This window comes from Thalassophryne amazonica, chromosome 6 (assembly GCF_902500255.1).
Source record: "Thalassophryne amazonica chromosome 6, fThaAma1.1, whole genome shotgun sequence".
In the NCBI taxonomy this organism is placed as follows: domain Eukaryota; kingdom Metazoa; phylum Chordata; class Actinopteri; order Batrachoidiformes; family Batrachoididae; genus Thalassophryne; species Thalassophryne amazonica.
The window spans coordinates 68,244,567-68,265,540 of record NC_047108.1 but is presented as its reverse complement, the minus strand read 5'-3'; the positions used below and the strand labels follow the sequence as shown (position 1 = coordinate 68,265,540).

At 43.2% G+C, this 20,974-nt stretch overlaps 1 long non-coding RNA gene across 1 annotated transcript; it reads right to left on the bottom strand.

The window, feature by feature from the left end:
• Nucleotides 1–300: 300 nt before the first annotated feature.
• On the bottom strand, nt 301–19,985 carry LOC117511646. Its single transcript, XR_004561016.1, has 3 exons — nt 19,975–19,985; nt 9,179–9,181; nt 301–412 (listed from the first exon to the last, which is right to left on the bottom strand). It is a non-coding gene; the product is annotated as an uncharacterized LOC117511646 (long non-coding RNA).
• Between the last annotated feature and the right edge of the window lie 989 nt (nt 19,986–20,974).

Below are 20,974 nucleotides of genomic sequence, written 5' to 3'. Positions count from 1 at the left end.
TGTGAATTGAAAACCCACACTTTGAAGGGACCAGGTGTGGGAGGGCTGGAGGTTTGGACCAATCTCATGCCTAAACGTGCGCCACCATGGTGTTATCATGGCACTAATAAACAGACACACGCAGAACACAATGCGCGTGCTCTCCCTTCACAGTGCTGAGACCGGCTGCTTGATGAGGACGCAGAACACAATGCACTGTAAAAAAAAAAAAAAGGCAGGCAAAATTGGACTAAAAAAATCTGCGAAACTGCGAGGCCGCGAAAGGTGAACCGCATTTTAGCTAGGGACCATTGTATTATGTTTGAGGCAGTTGAACAAAATCCCGGACGATTTTGAAATTCCCCCCCGGACATTTTTTTAGGTCTCAAAAGTAGGACATGTCCGGGAAAAAGAGGACGTCTGGTCACTCTATCTAATCAAAAGAATCAGAATCAGAACCAGAATAGCCTTTATTTGCCAAGTATCAACAAGAATACAAGGAATTTGACTTCGGTTTGAACTGTACTTTCTCTGTATGAGCATGTATAAATATACACTAAACACAAAATAATTCACAATAAAAATGTGTAAATAAAATAAATGTACATGAGTTGTTTGAATTAATGAGTTTTTTGGCAGGTTAAATTGTTCATCAGTGATGGCCTGTGGAAAGAAACTGCTCCTGTGTCTGGTTGTTTTGACGTACAGAGCTCTGTAAAGTCAGCCACAGGGAATGAATTTAAACAGTGTGTGTCCAGGGTGTGAAGGGTCGGCAGAGATGTTACCAACTCACTTCCTAGTCCTGGACAGGTATAAGCCCTGGATGGAGGGCAGGTTGGCTCTCATGATTTTTTCTGCAGACTTGACAGTTCAATGAAGTCTGTGCCTATCATGTTTGGAGGCAGAGGGAAACCAAACAGAGATATAGATGCACAGGACGGGCTGGATGCTGGTTGTGTAAAAGATGATGAGCATTTCCTGGAGCAGGTTGAACTTCCTGAGCTGTCTGAGGAAGCACATCCTCTGCTGTGCCTTTTTCCTGATGGAGTCTATGTGGGAGGTTCACTTCAGATCCAGGAGATGGTGGATCCCACGAACCAGAAAATGTCCACAGTAGACACAGTGTTGCTGGGGGGGGGGTTATGGTGAGTTCCTCCTGAAGTCCACTATCATCACCACATTGCAGCTCAGGGCCGTATATAGGAATGTGAAAGGGGGAGTTCAAAAAACTCACTTAGTCGACTAATATTTTAACATTAGTCATTGCACAAAGCGCTTAGTGGCCTAAAATTTTGCATTAAAGTTTTTAGGCTGCTACAGAGGAGGCCAATCTTATTTTAGTCAACAAAACATCGGTGTCTTACCTCAACAGTGGCAGCTATCATATAACACCACTTGATGGAGCAAGAAGGATGGTGAGCCTTGCAGTGGGAGCAGGTGTTCTGGGAATGGAATAATCCATTGGAGATGTTTAGAATAGAATAGAATTGTTGTGTGGGCCGCCAGAAGAGGAGGTACTGCTGGCCCACCACCAGAGGGCGCCCTGCCTGAAGTGCGGGCTTCAGGCACGAGAGGGCGCTGCCGCCTACAGGAACAGCCGAGGTGACAGCTGTCACTCATCAACTATGACAGCTGTCACCGATCATCTGCATTTCACCCAGGATAAAAGCAGGATGACACCTCATCTCACCACATCGCCGAGATATCGACTTCTGTGAGAGGTAATATTCTCTGCCAGCATTCAGTGATTTCCAGAGCTATTGTGTTGCAGCTGTCAACCAGAAGACCGGCGTGGGTCGCGACTGTTTCGTCCTTCGTCTCGTCAGATAAGTGGTTAAACAGATGCTGCACGAGTGTGTGTTAAAGGTGGAGGTGGAATTCCCACCATTATTGTTACGGGGTGTACACACACCCACACTTGACTGTCTTTGTTTTCCGCCAGCAGTACCAGATCCGACACGCTGAGACGGTGGCCACCTGGGGACTTCGGGACTTGGCGGCTCCAGTATCCTTCGGGTTCGGTGGCAGTGGAAATCGTGTGGTTCCGGTTCATCTCCAGACGGGCGTCTCCTATCGTCGAGCCTGCCCACACGACACCTTCATTAATTGACTTGTATTCATTCTGTAATCTGCTGTGTGTGGTTGTGACATTCACAACAGTAAAGTGTTCTAATTTAACTCCCTCTATTGTCCGTTCATTTACGCCCCCTGTTGTGGGTCCGTGTCACTACACTTTCCCAACAAGAATAGAAACTTTATTGTCATTGCACATGTATACATACATACTACAAAACTTGTCCTCTGCATTTAACCCATCCTAATTACAGTTAGACATAATCCAACCACTAGGAGCAGTGGGCAGCCATAGTCCGGTGCCCGGGGACCAACTCCAGATGTAGACTCTGCCTTGGTCAGGGGCAGAGAAAGGAGCAGACCCTACATAATTATGTTTTTGATTTACGAGTGCCAACATTCAACAGCGATACCGCTTCCGTCCGCCTACAATACTCTTCAGTGTGGACATGATAGCTCCAGCCATCAACCACCAAATGAGGAGGAGTAATGCTCTCCTATGGTGTGACAGACTCAGCCATGGTTGTAAAACCTCTCGCATTGGAGGCATTTCTTGGCAATGGCACTCGCAAGGCCGCTTATGTCCGTGAAAATCGTCAACCAAGATGAGGCGCCTAATCTACAAGTTTAGCCATCTATGTGAAACAGAGATTAGATGCTAATGTTGGTCAACTAACCTTAGTTGACTAAGTAAATTTAAGAGAGTAAAAGATCAGACTGCTTCATGAAACTGGGCCCTGATGTGGTGAAGGTCACGTGAGGTTTAGAAGTATGTGCTAATGCCAAACGACGCCACATCTACCACACCATGGAACCGCTCTGGTTTTCTGGATAGCAACCACCCAGGAAAATAACCTATCCATTCTCACCTCATGAGAGTAACTATATACATGCTACAGCCACGTGAAAAATGGTTGTCTCTTTGACCTTCTCCGGCTGCTGGAGTCTTCAACACTGAGACACATGCATGCTGGATCATGCCCATAGAATTGTGAAACATGACCAAAATGTCGTAGTTGATGTTCTTTAACAATATAAGGGTTTGTCTCACCAAACAGTTGCAGTTGTGCATCTGTTGTGCATCTTAAAATGTGCCTGATCCTTTCTGTATAAACACTTCAGTGACCCATGTGACATGTTGTTGTCTCCTGTGGCGTTTGTACGCTACAGATGATGTCACATTTCCATGGAGAGCTGACAGTTTTTTGACATATATGCTGGATTTTGAGTGCCTTGCTGTGGTCTAAAAGCATGACGTCATATTTCCTCACTGTTCATGTGCACAGAGAGAGAGAGAGAGCTAAATATTAAATGGATTTGGATTTATCTTGTGCGCATGCGTGTACGTGCGTTTTTCGTCACACACAGGTGGTGTCAATTAAATCTGCAGAAAAAGACATCATTGGATAATTAACACCTTTCTCTGGACTTTTTATTGCTGGAAAACAACTGAGCCATGAAAAATGTGAACAGTTTTTTTAAAAACCATTGCAGGGACTGAAAAAGTCACGTGACCGCTGTCCCATTCAGAAAACTCACTCTTATTCTTTTGACTTACAGAGCTCCACAAGGAGCTCTGGTCAAACTCTGGATTATACAATTCCTGGAAAAAAGACAAAACTGTGGTAAATCTACATAAACGTAATGTATCTACTTACATATTAAAATGTAAAAAAGGTATTTTATGCAGGTGCTGTCAACATGGGGGGGGGGGGGGGGGCATACGCATAATCAAAACTGAATCCACATTGCACAGTACAGAAATATGGAAAAAGGATTCATTTAATATTCAGTTCATTTTGTCTTCCATGGTGACAATTTTTTTCGTTACTTACTGCTACAGGTTGTCATCATAACACTAATCGTGGCACAGCTTACTTGTTTGATGTCTGTGACTTACGCTTGCTTTCGGTGGGAGCCGAGCTGCATGTCCTCTTGTGATGAATTGACACCGGAGCTTTCAGAAGCCCAGAATGAACAGCCAAAAAAAAGTGGAAGACAAATCTCTCTGCCTGACCTCTGCTCAGATTTGAACATGCATAAAACTTTCTGACAAACCCGGTGAACATCAGCAGACAAGGAACTTATTTTGTGCTTTATAACAGCGCTTTATCATTACAATGAATTTATTTTGTGCAGCACTTTGTAAAATGAACTTTATTCATAAAAATCATGGCACACAGCCCCATTCATTACACGGGTGCTGGTTGGTCATCGGGTGCTCTGTGAGGTGTTTGCGTGGGGCCTGTGGGGTATTTGAGCATCTTCTATTCTTGGTGGACCTGGTGGCAGCTGTGTAGCTGTGTGGCTCTTCTGCAAACTGCAACGTTCTACCCGATTTCATGATTGTGCAAGGACTGCAGAATGGACTCAACTCAATGGTACATGTCACAAGTCTCACAACCATAAGGTCAGACAGGAGGCGCCAGGACCTTGCCTCTGTCCAGCAACTTGGATGAAGAAGAGGCAAAGAAAAATAAAGTAAGAGGCAGCCAGTATCACATGACTTGCATCTTTTAATAATTAAAATATTTTTGTTCATGCACATGCACCTATAATAATATGTAGGCTTTATCATTTGTAAACTGCATTGTAAATAATTGAGTGTGCACTAAAGTTCATCATCATACCTTTTTTAATGATTATTTTAATCTACTGTAGGTGCTATAGATAGTAGTGGCAATGTGCTGCATGTGAATTGATCACCTGTTATTTTTCCTCATTCAATGGCTTTTCTGAATGGGAAAAGCAAACATATTGAGTCTTCCCTACCTGTCTGAGGACTGTCTCGGTTTCTCATTTTGTGTAATTGTTCCTATTATTTCTATTCTCCAGTCTTTGATAGAACAGTCCATCTTGTCAGAAACAGGGAGATTTATGTTCAGATGGCTATCTGAGACCTGACCTGACTAACATCCATTTATGGGAAAAGGTGGCCACTGACAGCAGGCTGGCTGCTGCATGCAGGCAGATTTCAGACTATATGGTATGAGGGAGAAAGGTTAAGGTGACCATAAAATACATGATGATACAATGTGATAATGCAATATCATACATGCCCGTATATAGAGTGGGTTCAGGGGGTTCAACCGAACCCCCCCTCCCCCCGAGAATTCTGCTGATTTTTTTCTGCTGATTTTTTTCTGATCTGAATATCAACGTTATGTATTTTCTTTTCATTGATAATAAGCAACAAGCACTAACTGTTACACAGCTATTATCACACACCCTCAAGTTTCAATTTCCTCTGCCAGAGTAATCCCTTAAGTGATGAAAGGGGAAACTGCTAGATAAACTTTTCCCATGGGGGTTGAGAATTTTTGCTCCCTGGTCCCTATCCTCCTCTGATATCAAACAGATTAGTAGGCTTATAAATACCCATGCAGACACACAATTACACTTGTCAGGTTTCTAAAAACACGTTTGTATGTATAAGCTGAGAAATAAAGGGAGCTTCTCCTTCCTGTTGCAAATACTGTAAAGGTGCAAATATTCGCGTGGGATTTATTATGCGAATTTCTCGAGTTAAACAAGGTCGCCAAATTAAATACCGCTATTTTAATACATAACGTACATATACGTACATATTCATAATGTAAACGCGAATATTAATATCGCTAAATACGAGGTCTGTTAGAAAACTATCCGACCTTTTTATTTTTTGCAAAAACTATATGGATTTGAATCATGTGCTCTTGCATCAGCCAAGCTTGAACCTTCGTGCGCATGCGTGAGTTTTTTCACGCCTGTCGGTTGCATCATTCGCAACCAACAGGCAGGTATAAAGTTTACATTAATGTTATCTTGGTTCTTCCTGGGTGGTTCTTATGGCAACTGATCCAATCCCAAGCAAGGACTATTTGTATATAAAAATGTATTTCCTAAAATGATACATTTTGGGTTTCAAATGAAATTTATGTAGCTTTTTACCCCTCCTCAAAAAGCTTCTGCTTCGGGGGGCTTCGCCCCCCTGAGCCCCCCACAAGGGCGTTGCCCCTCGACCCCACCGGGGGCCCTGTGGCCCACTGGACCCCCAACTGAAGGATTTGAACCCCCCCCTTTCACATTCCTATACACGGCCCTGTCATAAACATATCAATGTGTTGAAAAGTTTACAGAACCATGAAGTAATGTGTGCTGGTGTGCATTCCGCTCCCTGCACCTTCCTTCTATACAAAGAGGAGGCAGGAGGTACAAATTGGCCCCATCTTCATTCCACACAGATGTCCACACTGACAAAATATATATTTTGTAGAAGCCATGACTCACACTGCTCTACACGCTTACTTTGTGTGCACAAGATACAATTTTCATAATTAGATTCTACATTTGATTTGTTTGTGCTGAGTACACACACTGAGTGCAAAGTAACAGAGTGAATTATTATTGGGTGTTTAAGTGGATAATATCACAAAAATATATTTATTTAGCACAGTATAGCTTTTATTTGCTCAGAGAGATGCCTACAATGCAGAAAAATTAATACCAAGGCCTTATGCACTGAACAGATTATCTAATTGTGTAACTTGTGTGCAGAAATGAATCAAACCAGATCATGAGAATGGCTTATATACTGTGGGCACATGTAGCAGGTCACGCTTTATATTTTTATTTGTTCATTTCTTTGTTTTCCTGTCCATAAACCATCTGGTGCTCTGTGGTTCTGCTGTGACAGCTTCATGTGCGCACACCATGGACTTCTGGTCCTTTTAAGGTATGCAGCTTTTTTTTTTTCTTTTGGGTGCTCCCGCTGAGGATTTTAAATGACAGAAACACTCATCTCCTCCAAACACAAATTCTTTATGGAAGTCTAGCAAGCTTTGGCCACAGGTGAGTGTTATGAATGGTACCATTTTCATATTGTCATTCATTTATTCATTTTCTGTCCCCGCTTACTCTAATTAAGAAAATACCATGAAATATCATGATATACAGTGCATCCGGAAAGTAGTCACAGTGTTTCACCTTTTCCATATTTTGCTATGTTACAGTTTTATTCCAAAATGAGTGAAATTCATTTTTTCCTCACAATTCAACACCAATAATGACAATGTGAAAATTTATTTTCTGAGATTTTTGGATGATTCTTAGACTACGGGCACTTATTATGCCCTTTGATCATATTGTATGAAAAACAGAAAAAAGGGGAAATTTCACACTTTTATAGTTATCTTTACAATGAAAGTGTGTTAAGAAATTTGTTCTAGTAGTCTATGATGACTTTTTCACCTTTTCTCAGCATCATTATATGCAAATATTGCCATTTTGTGCTTGTCCCACACCCAGACTTTTGAGCTTCAATGATAAAAATGAATGGTAAAGAAACGTTTTTTCTAATGTTTTAAAATATCTCTGAATAAAATATCAGTAAAATAATCAAAACATAATTGGGGTATTCAATGTCATACAACTGTTGTGATTTTTTTAAACAAAATGTAGTTGTCCCACACTATTGCCGTAATTTCCACCACAACACTGTAATGTCCCTTTAAACAGTTTGTATGCAAGATTGTTTGGGCAGTTTCTATGGAGATAAACAGTGACATCAGAGCACATGTATATAGCGCCAAATCACAACAAACAGTTGCCCCAAGGCACTTTATATTGTAAGGCAATGGTGTGGTGGAAATTACATTTACAAGGCCAATAGTGCCCGTAGTTAAAGAATCACCCTTTTGTAAAATTATTAAAAATAAAAAACAAACAAACAAAAAAACCCTAAGAAATCACATATACATGAGTAATTCACAGCCTTTGCCACGAAGCTCAAAATTCACCTCAGGTGCATCCTGTTTCCGCTGATCATCCTTGAGATGTTTCTAGCTTAATTGGAGTCCAGTAAAGTCAGTTGATTGGACATGATTTGGAAAAACACACACTTGTCTACATATAAGGTCCTACAGTTGACAGTGCATGTCAGAGCACAAATCAAGCATGAAGCCAAAGGAATTGTCTGTAGACCTCTGAGACGGACTGTCTCGACACACAAATCTGGGGGAGGGTACAGAAACATTTCTGCTGCTTTGAAGGTCACAATGAGCACAGTGGCCTCCATCATCTGTAAATGACATTTAAAAAGACATTTGGATCCATCAGGACTCTTCCTAGAGCTGGCTGCCCATCTAAACTGAGCGATCAGAGGAGAAGGGTCCTGGTCAAGGAAGTGACCAAGAACCTAATGATCACTCAGAGCATCAGCATTCCTCTGTGGAGAGAGAAGAACCTTCCAGAAGGACAACCATCTCTGCAGTAATCCACCAGTCAGGCCATATGGTAGAGTGGCCAGACAGAAGTCACTCCTTAGTAAAAAGGATATATACGAGGTCTCTTAGATAATAAACCGACCCTTTTATTTTTATTTTTTAACTACATGGATTTGAATGACGTGCGATAACACCAATCATGCTTGAACCCTCGTGCGCATGCGTGAGTTTTTTCACGCGTGTCGGTGACGTCATTTCCCTGTGGGCAGGCCTTGAGTGAGATGTGGTCCCGCCCTCTCGGCTGAATTCCTTTGTTTCACACGCTGCTCGAGACGGAGCGCGTTGCTTTATCAAAATTTTTTCTGGACCTGTGAGGAATATCCCAGTGGACACTATTCGAGAAATTAAGCTGGTTTTCTGTGAAAAGTTTAACGGCTGATGAGAGATTATGGGGTGTTTCTGTCGGTGTAAGGACTTCCCACGGAGCGGGACGTCCTGCAGCGCTTCCAGGCGATGTCGTCGGCCTGTTTCGAGCTGAAAACATCCTAATTTAAGGCTTAATTCACCCAGGACATCGTGAGAGAACAGAGAAGATTCAGAAGAGGCCGGTATGAGGAATTTATGCGGACATTCCACTGTTTAAGGACATTTTTTTAATGAAAGACGTACGCGCAAATTCGGCGAGTCGTTTCCGTGACGACTCAGCAAATCTGTGTGCGCTGCGACAGGAAAAACACCTCCGTGTTGAAAGCCATTTGTAGAATTCAGGCGGCTTTTAATGGCTTTCAACAAGTGAGTAACTGAGAAATTGTTTAACAGCTTGGGCATGTTCGAACTTGCCCGTTAAGATTTCCAACGGAGGTGTTTTTCCTGCCGCGACCCCCCGCGGTCGGGTCCAGCCCGACATGCGACTCTGCCCGCACGTTCTTTCATTACAAAATGACCGTTAACAATGGAATGTCCAAATAAACTCCTCATGCCGACTTCTTCTGAAAGTTCTCTGTTCTCTGACGACTTACTGCGTCAACAGAGCCTGAAATGTGGAAGTTTTCAACTTGAAACGGCGAGACGCTGCCGCCTCGAAGCGCAGATCGCCGTCAGGCGCCGTGGACCGTCCGACAGGCGTGAAAAAACTCTCGCATGCCCACGAGGGTTCAAGCATGTCTGATGTAATCACACGTGATTCAAATCCATATGGTTTTTGAATAAAATAATAAGGTCGGATACTTTTCTAATAGACCTCGTATGGTTGTTTTAAATAGCCATTAAATTTTCAAAATGACCCATTTATTTTGCAGCAAAGGAGTCACTGGCCCATTACCTTTAAACACCAATGACAAAAAAAAACCTTGGTATGAAAAGTGAAAACTGCTACATTAAAGAGTAACAGCACCTTGATTGAGGTGAGAAAACATTTATGAACACACACTTTGTAGTGCAGCAATGAATCATGCTCAGTGCCATTTTTGCAAAGGTCAAATTGCAAAGTTTATTTTTGTACCTTAAATATTTCTATAATTCTCACCTAAAGTCAACTGAACAAAAATATCACAACATAAAAACCAACTGAATTTTTTTTTTTTTTTTTTAGCTTAGACTGATTGTGGCATAAAAAGTTGTTTGAGCATCTATGATGTTTATCCTGACATTTTCACCTCAAACATCATACTTTCTTTGTTGTCATGAACCCTCATTATTAGTGTGCACAGTTTGCAACTTAATCTTTCTACGAGAATGAGTGTAAAAAGATTTGACTTGTTTCTGAATCACCAACATTTAAAAATGTTGAAAATGCCTCAGGAAAAAATAAGGATGTGGTAGGTTTTTCTTTTTTGACTATTTGATGTTACTTTGTTTATACTGGCCCATGTTGTCTTTCATGTCTTCATATCTTCCCAAATTCTTGCTGATTAGTTAAAGTTAATTGATGCTAAATGACAGAAAGCTTCAATACACTTTTAAATCATATTTTTGAACTTCTCTGTGCATTTTACTGATGGATTCATAGTTTGACTGGAAAACATGTTTTTCTGATCCAGCGTGTTAATGTGAAGATTAATATGAAGAAATTAACTTGATATTTGCTAGAGCCCATTGGTCCTCTCATCATAATCTGGTTACTTGCAGGTCCTAACCTGAGGCAGCTTGTGCAGGAAGGGATATGGAAGTCCTTTCCCTCTCCAAGAACATCCATATTTTGCTGCTGCTGCTCAGGCTAGTTTGCAGGACATCCTGTGTCTTCACAGGATCCCTGCGTATTTGTTGGGCATAGTGACTTTTGTAGAAGAATTTTTAGGTCCATATTTGAACTGTGATGAACTATCAAGTGTCCTGATCCGAACTGTATGTCCTCTGGTTGAACTAGCAGGTGTTCAACCCAAAAAAAGGGCTCTATTAGTCATTTAGTCTGTCAGGGGCTTTCCAAGGCCTTTTAGGTGCTTTCCCGCAGGCCACGTGCGGGGGCCTCAGGCCAGCTGCACGTGTGGCTGAGGCCACGTGCGGAGGGGGCCTCAGGCCAGCTGCACCTGTGGCTGAAGGTCTTTTAAAAAAATCAGTTGTAAATCCTTCATGTTTTAATGGGAGCATTTGTCACATTGAAATAATGGCCTAACACCTGCTTAGGGTTCACTATCAATCAATCAATCAATCAATTTTTTTTATATAGCGCCAAATCACAACAAACAGTTGCCCCAAGGCGCTTTATATTGTAAGGCAAGGCCATACAATAATTATGTAAAACCCCAACGGTCAAAACGACCCCCTGTGAGCAAGCACTTGGCTACAGTGGGAAGGAAAAACTCCCTTTTAACAGGAAGAAACCTCCAGCAGAACCAGGCTCAGGGAGGGGCAGTCTTCTGCTGGGACTGGTTGGGGCTGAGGGAGAGAACCAGGAAAAAGACATGCTGTGGAGGGGAGCAGAGATCGATCACTAATGATTAAATGCAGAGTGGTGCATACAGAGCAAAAAGAAAAAGAAACAGTGCATCATGGGAACCCCCCAGCAGTCTACGTCTATAGCAGCATAACTAAGGGATGGTTCAGGGTCACCTGATCCAGCCCTAACTATAAGCTTTAGCAAAAAGGAAAGTTTTAAGCCTAATCTTAAAAGTAGAGAGGGTGTCTGTCTCCCTGATCTGAATTGGGAGCTGGTTCCACAGGAGAGGAGCCTGAAAGCTGAAGGCTCTGCCTCCCATTCTACTCTTACAAACCCTAGGAACTACAAGTAAGCCTGCAGTCTGAGAGCGAAGCGCTCTATTGGGGTAATATGGTACTACGAGGTCCCTAAGATAAGATGGGACCTGATTATTCAAAACCTTATAAGTAAGAAGAAGAATTTTAAATTCTATTCTAGAATTAACAGGAAGCCAATGAAGAGAGGCCAAGAGGACGCTTCCAATAGAAAACCATGTCTTGGGAATGAAATAAATAAAAAAGTCGAAGGAGGAGCGATGCCCGCGGGTCTCCAATAAATAGACGAGCGCGGTTGTCATATTCAGTCTCTCTAGAGGACTCAGTTTGTCTAAGCTTTGTGTCGAAGGCTTAAATAAACTTAAAAACTCTGTGCATTTTATCTTGCTTAAGGCTGAATTATTCTAAAGTGTTGTGTCATTTTCTAGCATATCACTTGCAATTAGTTTGTGTTATCTAAAAGACGACATCCTGAGAAGACGAGCCGCGACAGAACTTGGCGAGCCAGCTTCAGGAGGGTCCAGGGGCATTCCGGCAGCCTGGGGCAGTCCAGCTCATCCCTCCAGACCGTAAATAACAGTGATCACGACTAAAAGGTAAGCAGAAACCTTTTATAATTTCTGCACGATCTGGAGGAGTGAGTCGGGATTTCCGCCCAAGTTGACAGGTGATATTTTTTAATTGCCTCTTACCCAAAAGAACCTGGACTAAGAAAATTGATAAGAGACTAAAAAAAGATAAGATTGAAAATTATCAGGCCTTGTAGATAAAATGCTCAGAAGGTGTGTGTGTTCCCGGGAAAAAGAATGTCTATGTGAGTGAAAGTTCAGGAATGTTCATGAACTCTGGTGCGGAAAGAGTGCGTGGAGAACTAACCTGGATGCTTGGGGAATAATTGGTGTTGAAATTTGTTACTAACGTGCCGGCTGATAGCATGCGCTGTAGGGGTTAATTTAGGGGAGTATACTGACAAATAGATACAAGGTAATACAAGGTTATTTAAAGAGTTTAACAGAGACTGAAGTGAAATAAGTGAGAAAAAAGAGTTTAACAAGAGAATACGTGCAGAGAAAGCACAAGATAAGCGCCTGAGGGGGCGCAGTAGAAATACCGTACGTGATAAAGAGATTTAAAAGTGCAAAGTGGCACAGCTGATAGTAAGTAAAAGAGCTCAATAAAGGACGTCATTTTTTAAGAAAAGAGAAAAACTATAAAAAATAAAATAAATGAAGAGTTAGTGCAGAATACATGAGAATTAATGAAGCAGAAAATAGTGCAGTAAGGCACCAGATACACGCTTGTGGGGCGTGGGAGAAGAATAAGTAATTAAGTACACAGTAATATGAGTTTTTTTTATAAGAAAAGAAAAAGAGAATATTTTCAGTGCAAAGGCACATTAAGCTCACGAGGAGCTCAGTAAGTGAAAAAAGGTAGAAGAAAGTGCAGAAAGGCACAGGATACGCACGCGAGGCGCGGTAAGGCGTAGAAATAAATGAAATATTGTATGCTCAGAAAGGAGCTTGTGAAAATAATATAATAAGCACAGGATACGCACGCGAGGCGCGGTAAGGCGTAGAAGTAAATGAAATATTGTATGCTCAGAAAGGAGCTGGTGGAAAATAATATATTAAGCACAGGATACGCACGCGAGGCGCGGTAAGGCGTAGAAGTAAATGAAATATTGTACGCTCAAAGAGGGCTTGAAAAAAGTAATATATGAAGTTGCTGACAGCGCCGGAGAAGCTGTCTAACGTGAAGAAGAGATACATGCTTAAACAGAACACATTGGTGTTAAGTGAATAAAAAGGTTGTTTAAAGCCGCGGAGTGAAAAGTGGCAGAAGTCTAGATAGAGATATATAGAAAGTTGTTTTTAATAATTTTTGTGTATAAAGCTTTTGAAGATTGGTGTGTGGGAGAGTGGAGAGTAATCTGTGTAAAGCTGTGAGAACTTGCAGGCTGGCTGACATACAAGATTAATGTGAAAGAGTACGAGGGGGAGGTATTTAGACCCAACAGGAGGACTTGGGAGGTGCATGACGGGCAGAGAGGAAAGTGTGAGACAGAGACAGTGAAGAAAAAGACAGGAGAAGAGTGCTATGTAAATACAGAGAAGGTAGATATTATTTCAAAGAGAGAAAACTAATAAACAAATATAGCAGAAAAAGACTAGAAGCAGAAAGTTAAAAAAAATTAGAAGGAAAATAGAAAGTCGGGAGCAAAGACATTAGGAAGTGTTAGGGTTGTAAGAGGATTAAATAAATAAAATTGGTTATAAATCAAAAGAGATAAAGCTTAGATTATAGTGAAAAAGCTGACAGACTGATCAATGCTTGGGACAGTCATTGATGGGAGACTTAAGTGATGATGAAATAATACTCCCAGAACATTACTTGACTGACGGAGACATCGAAACCCAGGGAATCAGGACACATTTTTGGCTGGAAAGGACCTATTTTGACAGGGTAGGAGCAGAACATTGGCAGGACGAACAAGAGATCAATCAGAAATTATGGCAGATTACTAAGGTAATCAATCTGAAGCAAAAGAAAGAACAATTCCCTCTAATTAATTGGGAGCTGCTGATAAGACGTCTGTGGCATCAGGGTTTAACCCCGTGGCTGGAGCTGCTTTGTGCTGACCCTAATAAAGAACTTAGCATACCATTAAATCATTTAGTAACACTACCAACCGATCCAGGTGAAGAACTGTTTCCTAGGTTGACTCTGACTGTGGTCCCAAGGAAGGTTCGGTGGGAAACAGGTAAATTTTCATATTTAGTTAAAGAAAAAGAAGACGGGCATAGCAGTTGGAAATTTAATCCTTTTAAGGGTTTAAAATACAAAACAGGTGTTACAGCCAGCAAGTTATTGGTCTGGATCAGGACAGCCCCTGAGGGACTACCAGAACACCATAGAAACACCTCACATAGCGTTTGTCAGGGTTACATGGGTAACTCTCAAGGTCAAGGTCGGGAAAGTACCCCGCTAGACTTAGTACTAAGAAAATATCCAGGAAAACGCACTAAGGCCAACCAATGTATGAGAAAGTGGCACAAAAGGTCACATGGGGGCAGGCAATGGCCTTTGGTGGGATCATTTGATCCGGTGATGTGTGAAGCAGTTGCGGTAGAAATACAGAAAAAAGAAATTAAAGATCAGCAGAAGAACGTAAAAAACAACAAAAAACGCACTGAAGAAAAAGAAGTTTTGGCCTTGTTCAAGCAGGAAGCACAGAGGCTACAGCAGAAAAGAGAAAAAAATGACAGAGGAAAGATCCAAAGAGACTAAAGCCAGTGCACCGAGCTGGGAAGCAGAGCCACCCCCATATAAACGTCATGATATGGGGAAGACAGCTGGACAATTTGTATTAGGAACTCGTGAAGAGGACCAAGGCATGGATGTGGAGGGCAAATTCACACTGACACTAAAAGCTCGAGAGCCACAAGGAGACAGGTCCTCAGTCTGTCAAATGGATCATACAAGGTCTCCAAGTCCGAAAGTAAGTGGTCGCACACCACGACCAGCAGGGGGGGCCACAAATAACAGTGACACGGAGGCAGACGAGGATAAAGAGAGAGACCTGAAGGCTCCGCCTGCACATCGAGGTCCACTGAAAACCGTCCCCTCCCACCATAAGTCAGCCGACTGGACCTTCACAGGCTATAGAGGCTCCGAAGAGTGGCACAAGAGCTTCTGTGACACACTGGATCTGGCCAGAAGAGATAATGAAGAACTAGCTGAGCAACTTCGGCTAGCGAAGGAAAGAATACAAAGACATAGGGACACCGAGGAAAGAATATTACAACAGTCGACGCCCAATCATGGGAATCACATTATACAGCCACCCACCCGAAAAATTTCTGGTGAGATCATCATTGAGAGTGCAAAAGAGGCCCGACTCAGGCAAAGACAACAATGTGTAACCAAAGACATAGCGGCTTTAGAACAGAATATAACCGACTGGATGGACTGCCTGGAACCAGTCAGTCGCACTCGATCTGGAAGACAGTATGGAGCCCGCACAGAAGAAGAGGAGGACGAAGACCTCATATGCCCATTGGTGGTTAGAAATGGTCATCATGTGTATACCCCATGGAGCTGGACAGACATGGTGGGGCTGGCCAACAGACTGCCAGACATCACCCAAGGAGCTGGGAGATGGATAACTGCCTTAGAAGAAGGTACTGCAGGGGTAACCTTGTCTTTAGGTGACATAAAAGCCTTGCTAATGCATGTCATGGGAAAACATGACACTGAAGAATTAGCAGGAAAGGTTGGACTAACACAAATGATGGGCACTAATCAACATGATGAAGTCCCCTTTAATCGCTATAGAAACTCCATGTGGGAAGGACTGAGAAGAAAGTACCCTGAGGTCTTGGATCCCTCTAAATTGGATGATGAGGAGTGGACACCTGAAGAGTGCCCAAAGAAGTTCCTGCACCGATTCCAGAAGAGATGGGCGGAGGAAACAGGAAATGCATGGAACCATTCTCCAGCAACTGAAATCCTGTTTAAAATAACTGTAAAAAAGGCTCTACCAGATGAGGTTCAGAAAGCCCTAGATGGAGTCGTGGGACTATCAAAAATGAATTGGGCTTTATACTCTGAGCATATTTGTCACCATCTTGAAATCTACAAGAAAGAAAAACAAAAAGAAGAAGATGCAGCAAAATCCCTGACGAAAAAATTGGTGCAGATGCAGTTGGGAGAGCTAACCAAAGTCAAGAAAGAAAAAACAAAGACCCAGGCACCAATGATGACCCCTGTTCCTTCTGAGTCGGCAAGCACAGGCCCTACGGCAAACACTGCTGCCACCATACAGGCACCTGTGGTAACAGCCACACAGAGCCCCCAAGGAGCAGCAGGAAGCACTCCTACAGGAGAAGTCTCAGCACCAGTGGAGCATCACTATCACTACCATAGCACTGGCACACCCGGAAATGGACCCACCTACAGTCATGGGTGGAGAGGAGAGTCACGGAACTTTCAAGGTCAAAGAGGAGGGTGGCGAAGAGGATCTCGCCAACCTTCATTTGGAAGCAGATTCCAGAACTCAGCTCCCAGGAGCAGTCAAGCGGGACCGCCTATGGGACCAACACCCCCAATAGGGGATCAACCCTCTAATGAGTGTTACCTGGACAACCTGGACATCGAATGAGAAATTGTCCGGCCCGACCTTGGGTTGGACCCTCTGCCTATTGGCAATAGGGAGGCCTAGAGAAGACAGAGGGGGAAATGGTGGCATTGGCTATTTCGATGATACCTAAGGAAGAGCCAACCGTCACCGTTAATATACAAAACAGAGATTTCCCTTTCATGGTGGATACAGGGGCAACATACTCTTGCATAGGGAAAATGGGCGCTCATCTCCCCCTCTCTGGGTCTGTAATTAAGACCATCGGCTTCTCTGGGAAAACTCAAATAATACCTTTTACACGCCCACTTCCTGTAACGATTGCAGGAAAAACAATTGAAGCACCCCTGTTATACTCACAAAATACACCTGTGAATTTGCTGGGAAGAGACATTTTATGTAAGCTACAAACCCAGATAGTGTGTACCCATCAAGGACTGCAAATACACTTTCCTGACGAAGCACTCGCCAACATTATGGTGCTTATGGACATGGAAAATAAGGTCCGACCTGTGCAACCCATGGTATACTGGCTGAAGTTACAACCAGAAAATTCAAATCTTCAACTGGAATGGGAAAAATGGAAGCCCTGGGCAGAACAACACTATGAAGCAGTATGTACACCTAGTTTACCTTTACATGTCACCCTGATGTTCGATGCCAAACAAGAACAAACTGACTATGCATGCTGCTGGGATGCATTGATGAATCAACGGCTGTTTCACATAACCACCACAGAAATTTATTTAGGCCCCCAAGGGGCCGCAGCTTCTGTCAAGCTAACTTCAGCTGAACAACAATGGTATCAAGTGCCGAATGCCATGCCTCATGTGACCCTTTTAGTCTCAGAAAAGTACGAATCCCATGACCTAGGTCCAATGGTAAAGACAGCCTCAGAAGTTGAAGAATGGCAAAACATGGAAAGTCCACAAGTACATCTGTCAAAAGACCAGCAGTTTATACGAATTAATTTAAAAGTAAATGATGAGGCTATAGCTCAAAAAGTGGAGCTCAATCCTAGACCAGAGGGACAGATGGTGTTATCGGCCCAACAAGAGAGATTGTTAGAGCAAATACCACCAGTGGTGTGGTCCAAAAGCAAAACGGATGTAGGACTAGTAAAAACAGCCTTACCAGTAAAAATAAAAGTAAAACCGGGAGCAAAACTGCCTCACCAAAGGCAGTATCCATTAAAACCTCAGGCTATTGAAGGCATAAAACCAGTAATCAAGGGACTAATGGCAGCTGGAGTTTTAATAAAAACTGCAAGCCCATGCAATACTCCTATCTATCCTATCCCTAAAAACAATACCAAAGAGTATCGGCTGGTACATGATCTGCGTCCTATCAATGCAATAATAGAAATGGATGCACCTATAGTACCTGATCCGCATACTATACTATCAAGCATCCCTGCTGGAGCAGAATGGTACACAGTAATAGATCTGTGTTCAGCCTATTTCAGTGTGCCTGTGCACCCAGACTCACAACATTTGTTTGCATTCACATTTCTGGGACAACAGCTAACGTATACACGGCTACCTCAGGGACTGAACCTGTCCCCAGCCATCTTTAACAAAGTCCTGGCTGAAGATTTACAACACCTTGACATACCCAGTACATTGGTGCAATATATGGATGATCTCCTTATTGCATCAGAGACTCAAGAACAGTGTGAAAAAGATTCATTAATTGTATTGCATGCATTGGCAGATGGAGGTCATAAAGTAAGTAAGGACAAATTGCAGTTCTGCAAACAACAAGTAGAATACTTGGGAAGACAGTTGTGTGGGACCACGCGATGTATAGCCCCAAGCCAAGTGGAGGCTATAATCAAGGCTCCCAAACCCCAAACAGTGGGACAGATGCTTTCATTCCTTGGGATGGCAGGGTACAGTCGGCCGTGGATTTGTGATTATGCTATAAAAACTGCACCTTTGCGTGCCATGATTAGAGCAGTGGGGCAAACAAGCAATGCAGCTCTCCTCGTCTGGACAGATCAGGCAACGGGAGCTTTTGAGGCCCTAAAAACAGACATGCAATCTGCTCCCGCGTTAGGTAACCCAGATTATGGGAAACCTTTCCATTTGTATGTTACTGAAAAAACTGGATATGCTTGTGCTGTACTAATGCAGGAAACAAATGAAGGAAAACAACCATTGGCCTATTATAGTACAAAGCTTGACAACATTGAAACAGGATTGCCACCATGCTATCAGGGTCTAGCAGCAGCTGCCTTTGCATTTCAAAAAGCATCATCCATAATCATGGGACATGCAGTAACGTTGTACACGTCGCATCAGTTACATGCCCTGCTAACCAGTCAACGTTTTGTCTTAACACAAGCTAGACGCACTGGATATGAAGTTGTGTTGTCCGCTCCAGAAATAACAATACAACGTTGTCACACGGTGAATCCCGCCACCAAATTGACCACACCGTTAGATGGTACTCCACATAACTGTGTGGCAGAGACAGAGAAATTTTTGAGAGCCAGAGAACATTTGTATAATCACGCCATAGATGCAGATCTAACCCTGTTCGTGGATGGCTCATGCTTTCGGGATGCCGCGGGATTGCATGCGGGTATGGGGATTGTTAAACTAAACACGGATGGCGAGACCTTTGAATTACTGGAGTCCCAAGGAATTGATCAGCCTTGTTCAGCCCAACTGGCAGAAATCAAAGCCTTAACTATGGCTTGCCAGATAGCTAAAGATCAACGTGTTAATATCTACACAGACTCAGCCTACGCTTATGGCGTATGTCATGTACATGCAAACATTTGGAAACAAAGGGGATTCCTGAGAGCAGATGGCACCCCTGTCACTCATGGAGAAGCGATTTCCCAACTGTTACAAGCTCTCCAATTACCGTCTGAGGTAGCCATCATTAAATGTGCAGGTCATCAAAAGAATAATAACATCATAGCTCAAGGTAACAACCTAGCAGATGACGCAGCGCGCAAAGGAGCACAAGGAGAAAATATGTTTCCCCTGCTAACCATCCAAGATTGTGCCCCACTGGTTTCACTTGACGCACTGATAGTGGCTCAAAGTAGGGCCAGTGGAGAAGAAAAACGAATGTGGGTTAAACGAGGCGCTATTGAGACACGCAGTCAGGGGCCAGCGGACAAGCTGTGGCGCAGTAGTCATGGACATTTTGTGTTACCCACCAATTTATTACGACATGCAATCATTTGGGCCCACGGACCCGATCATTGTTCGCGAGTCCAAATTATGAACAAACTAAAAGCTGTCTGGTGGTCACCATATATGGCAGCAACAGTGGACCGTTTGTTGAATGAGTGTGAGGTATGTGCACAGTACAATGTCCGGAAATCATTCACAGCCCCTTTAGCCCACATTCCGGTCCCTGATGGGCCATTCAGACATCTTATGATGGATTTCATAGACATGGGAGCTGAAAATCGAGTTAAACGAATGAGATATGTTTTGGTAGTGATATGCAGATTCAGCCGATGGATTGAGGCAGTAGCCTCTGCAAATCAAGACCATAAAACGGTAGCCAAATTCTTGTGCCGAGATGTCTTTCCAAGATTTGGCATTCCAGATACTATCTCATCTGACAACGGTAGGGCTTTTGTAGCCAAGGTTACACAAGAAACATTCAAACAATTGGGTATCAAACAGAAGTTTGGGTGTGTTTATCACCCCCAATCAAATGGGGCGGTGGAACGGGCTAATGGCATTTTAAAGAACAAACTAGCAAAAATCATAGCAGACAGCAATGGCAAACTAACCTGGCTGGATGCGTTGCCGCTTGCTTTATTGTCAATGCGCTCACAAACTAACCGACTAACCCATTTGACACCATTTGAAGCTCTTACAGGTCGGCCGATGCCTATTCCATACCTGAGAGGACCCTACGAAGGACCATCGCTGGAGCAGCTACAAGACGAATGGCATAATTATCTGAGACAGTTAACCCAAATACACAAAACTATCTTTTTGCAGGTCAAAGGTGCTACAGAAGACAGAGAAGCAGAGATTCCACTCGAAAATCAGAGCATCCAGCCTGGTGATCTGGTTTACGTCAAGGTGTTCAAAAAGAAGTGGGACAGGCCCCGCCGAGAAGGTCCTTTTAAAGTTATTCTTGCCTCACGTACAGCAGTCAAAGTAGACGGTAAGGACACTTGGTTTCATTTAAACCACTGCTGTAGGGTTGGTGGCCCAGCGCCCCTGCGGCCTCGGCAAGCTCGTCTTGGCAGAGCCGCCGGGCCAAGGGGGGAAGCAGGAGAAGCCAGAGACCCTACAGCAGCACCGAGGGACGGCCACGCCTCCCTGCAGCCAGAAGAAGCACCGAGGGAAGGCCACGCCTCCCTGCAGCCAGGCGAACACTGGCCAAGGCGCTCACAGAGACTGATTGAACA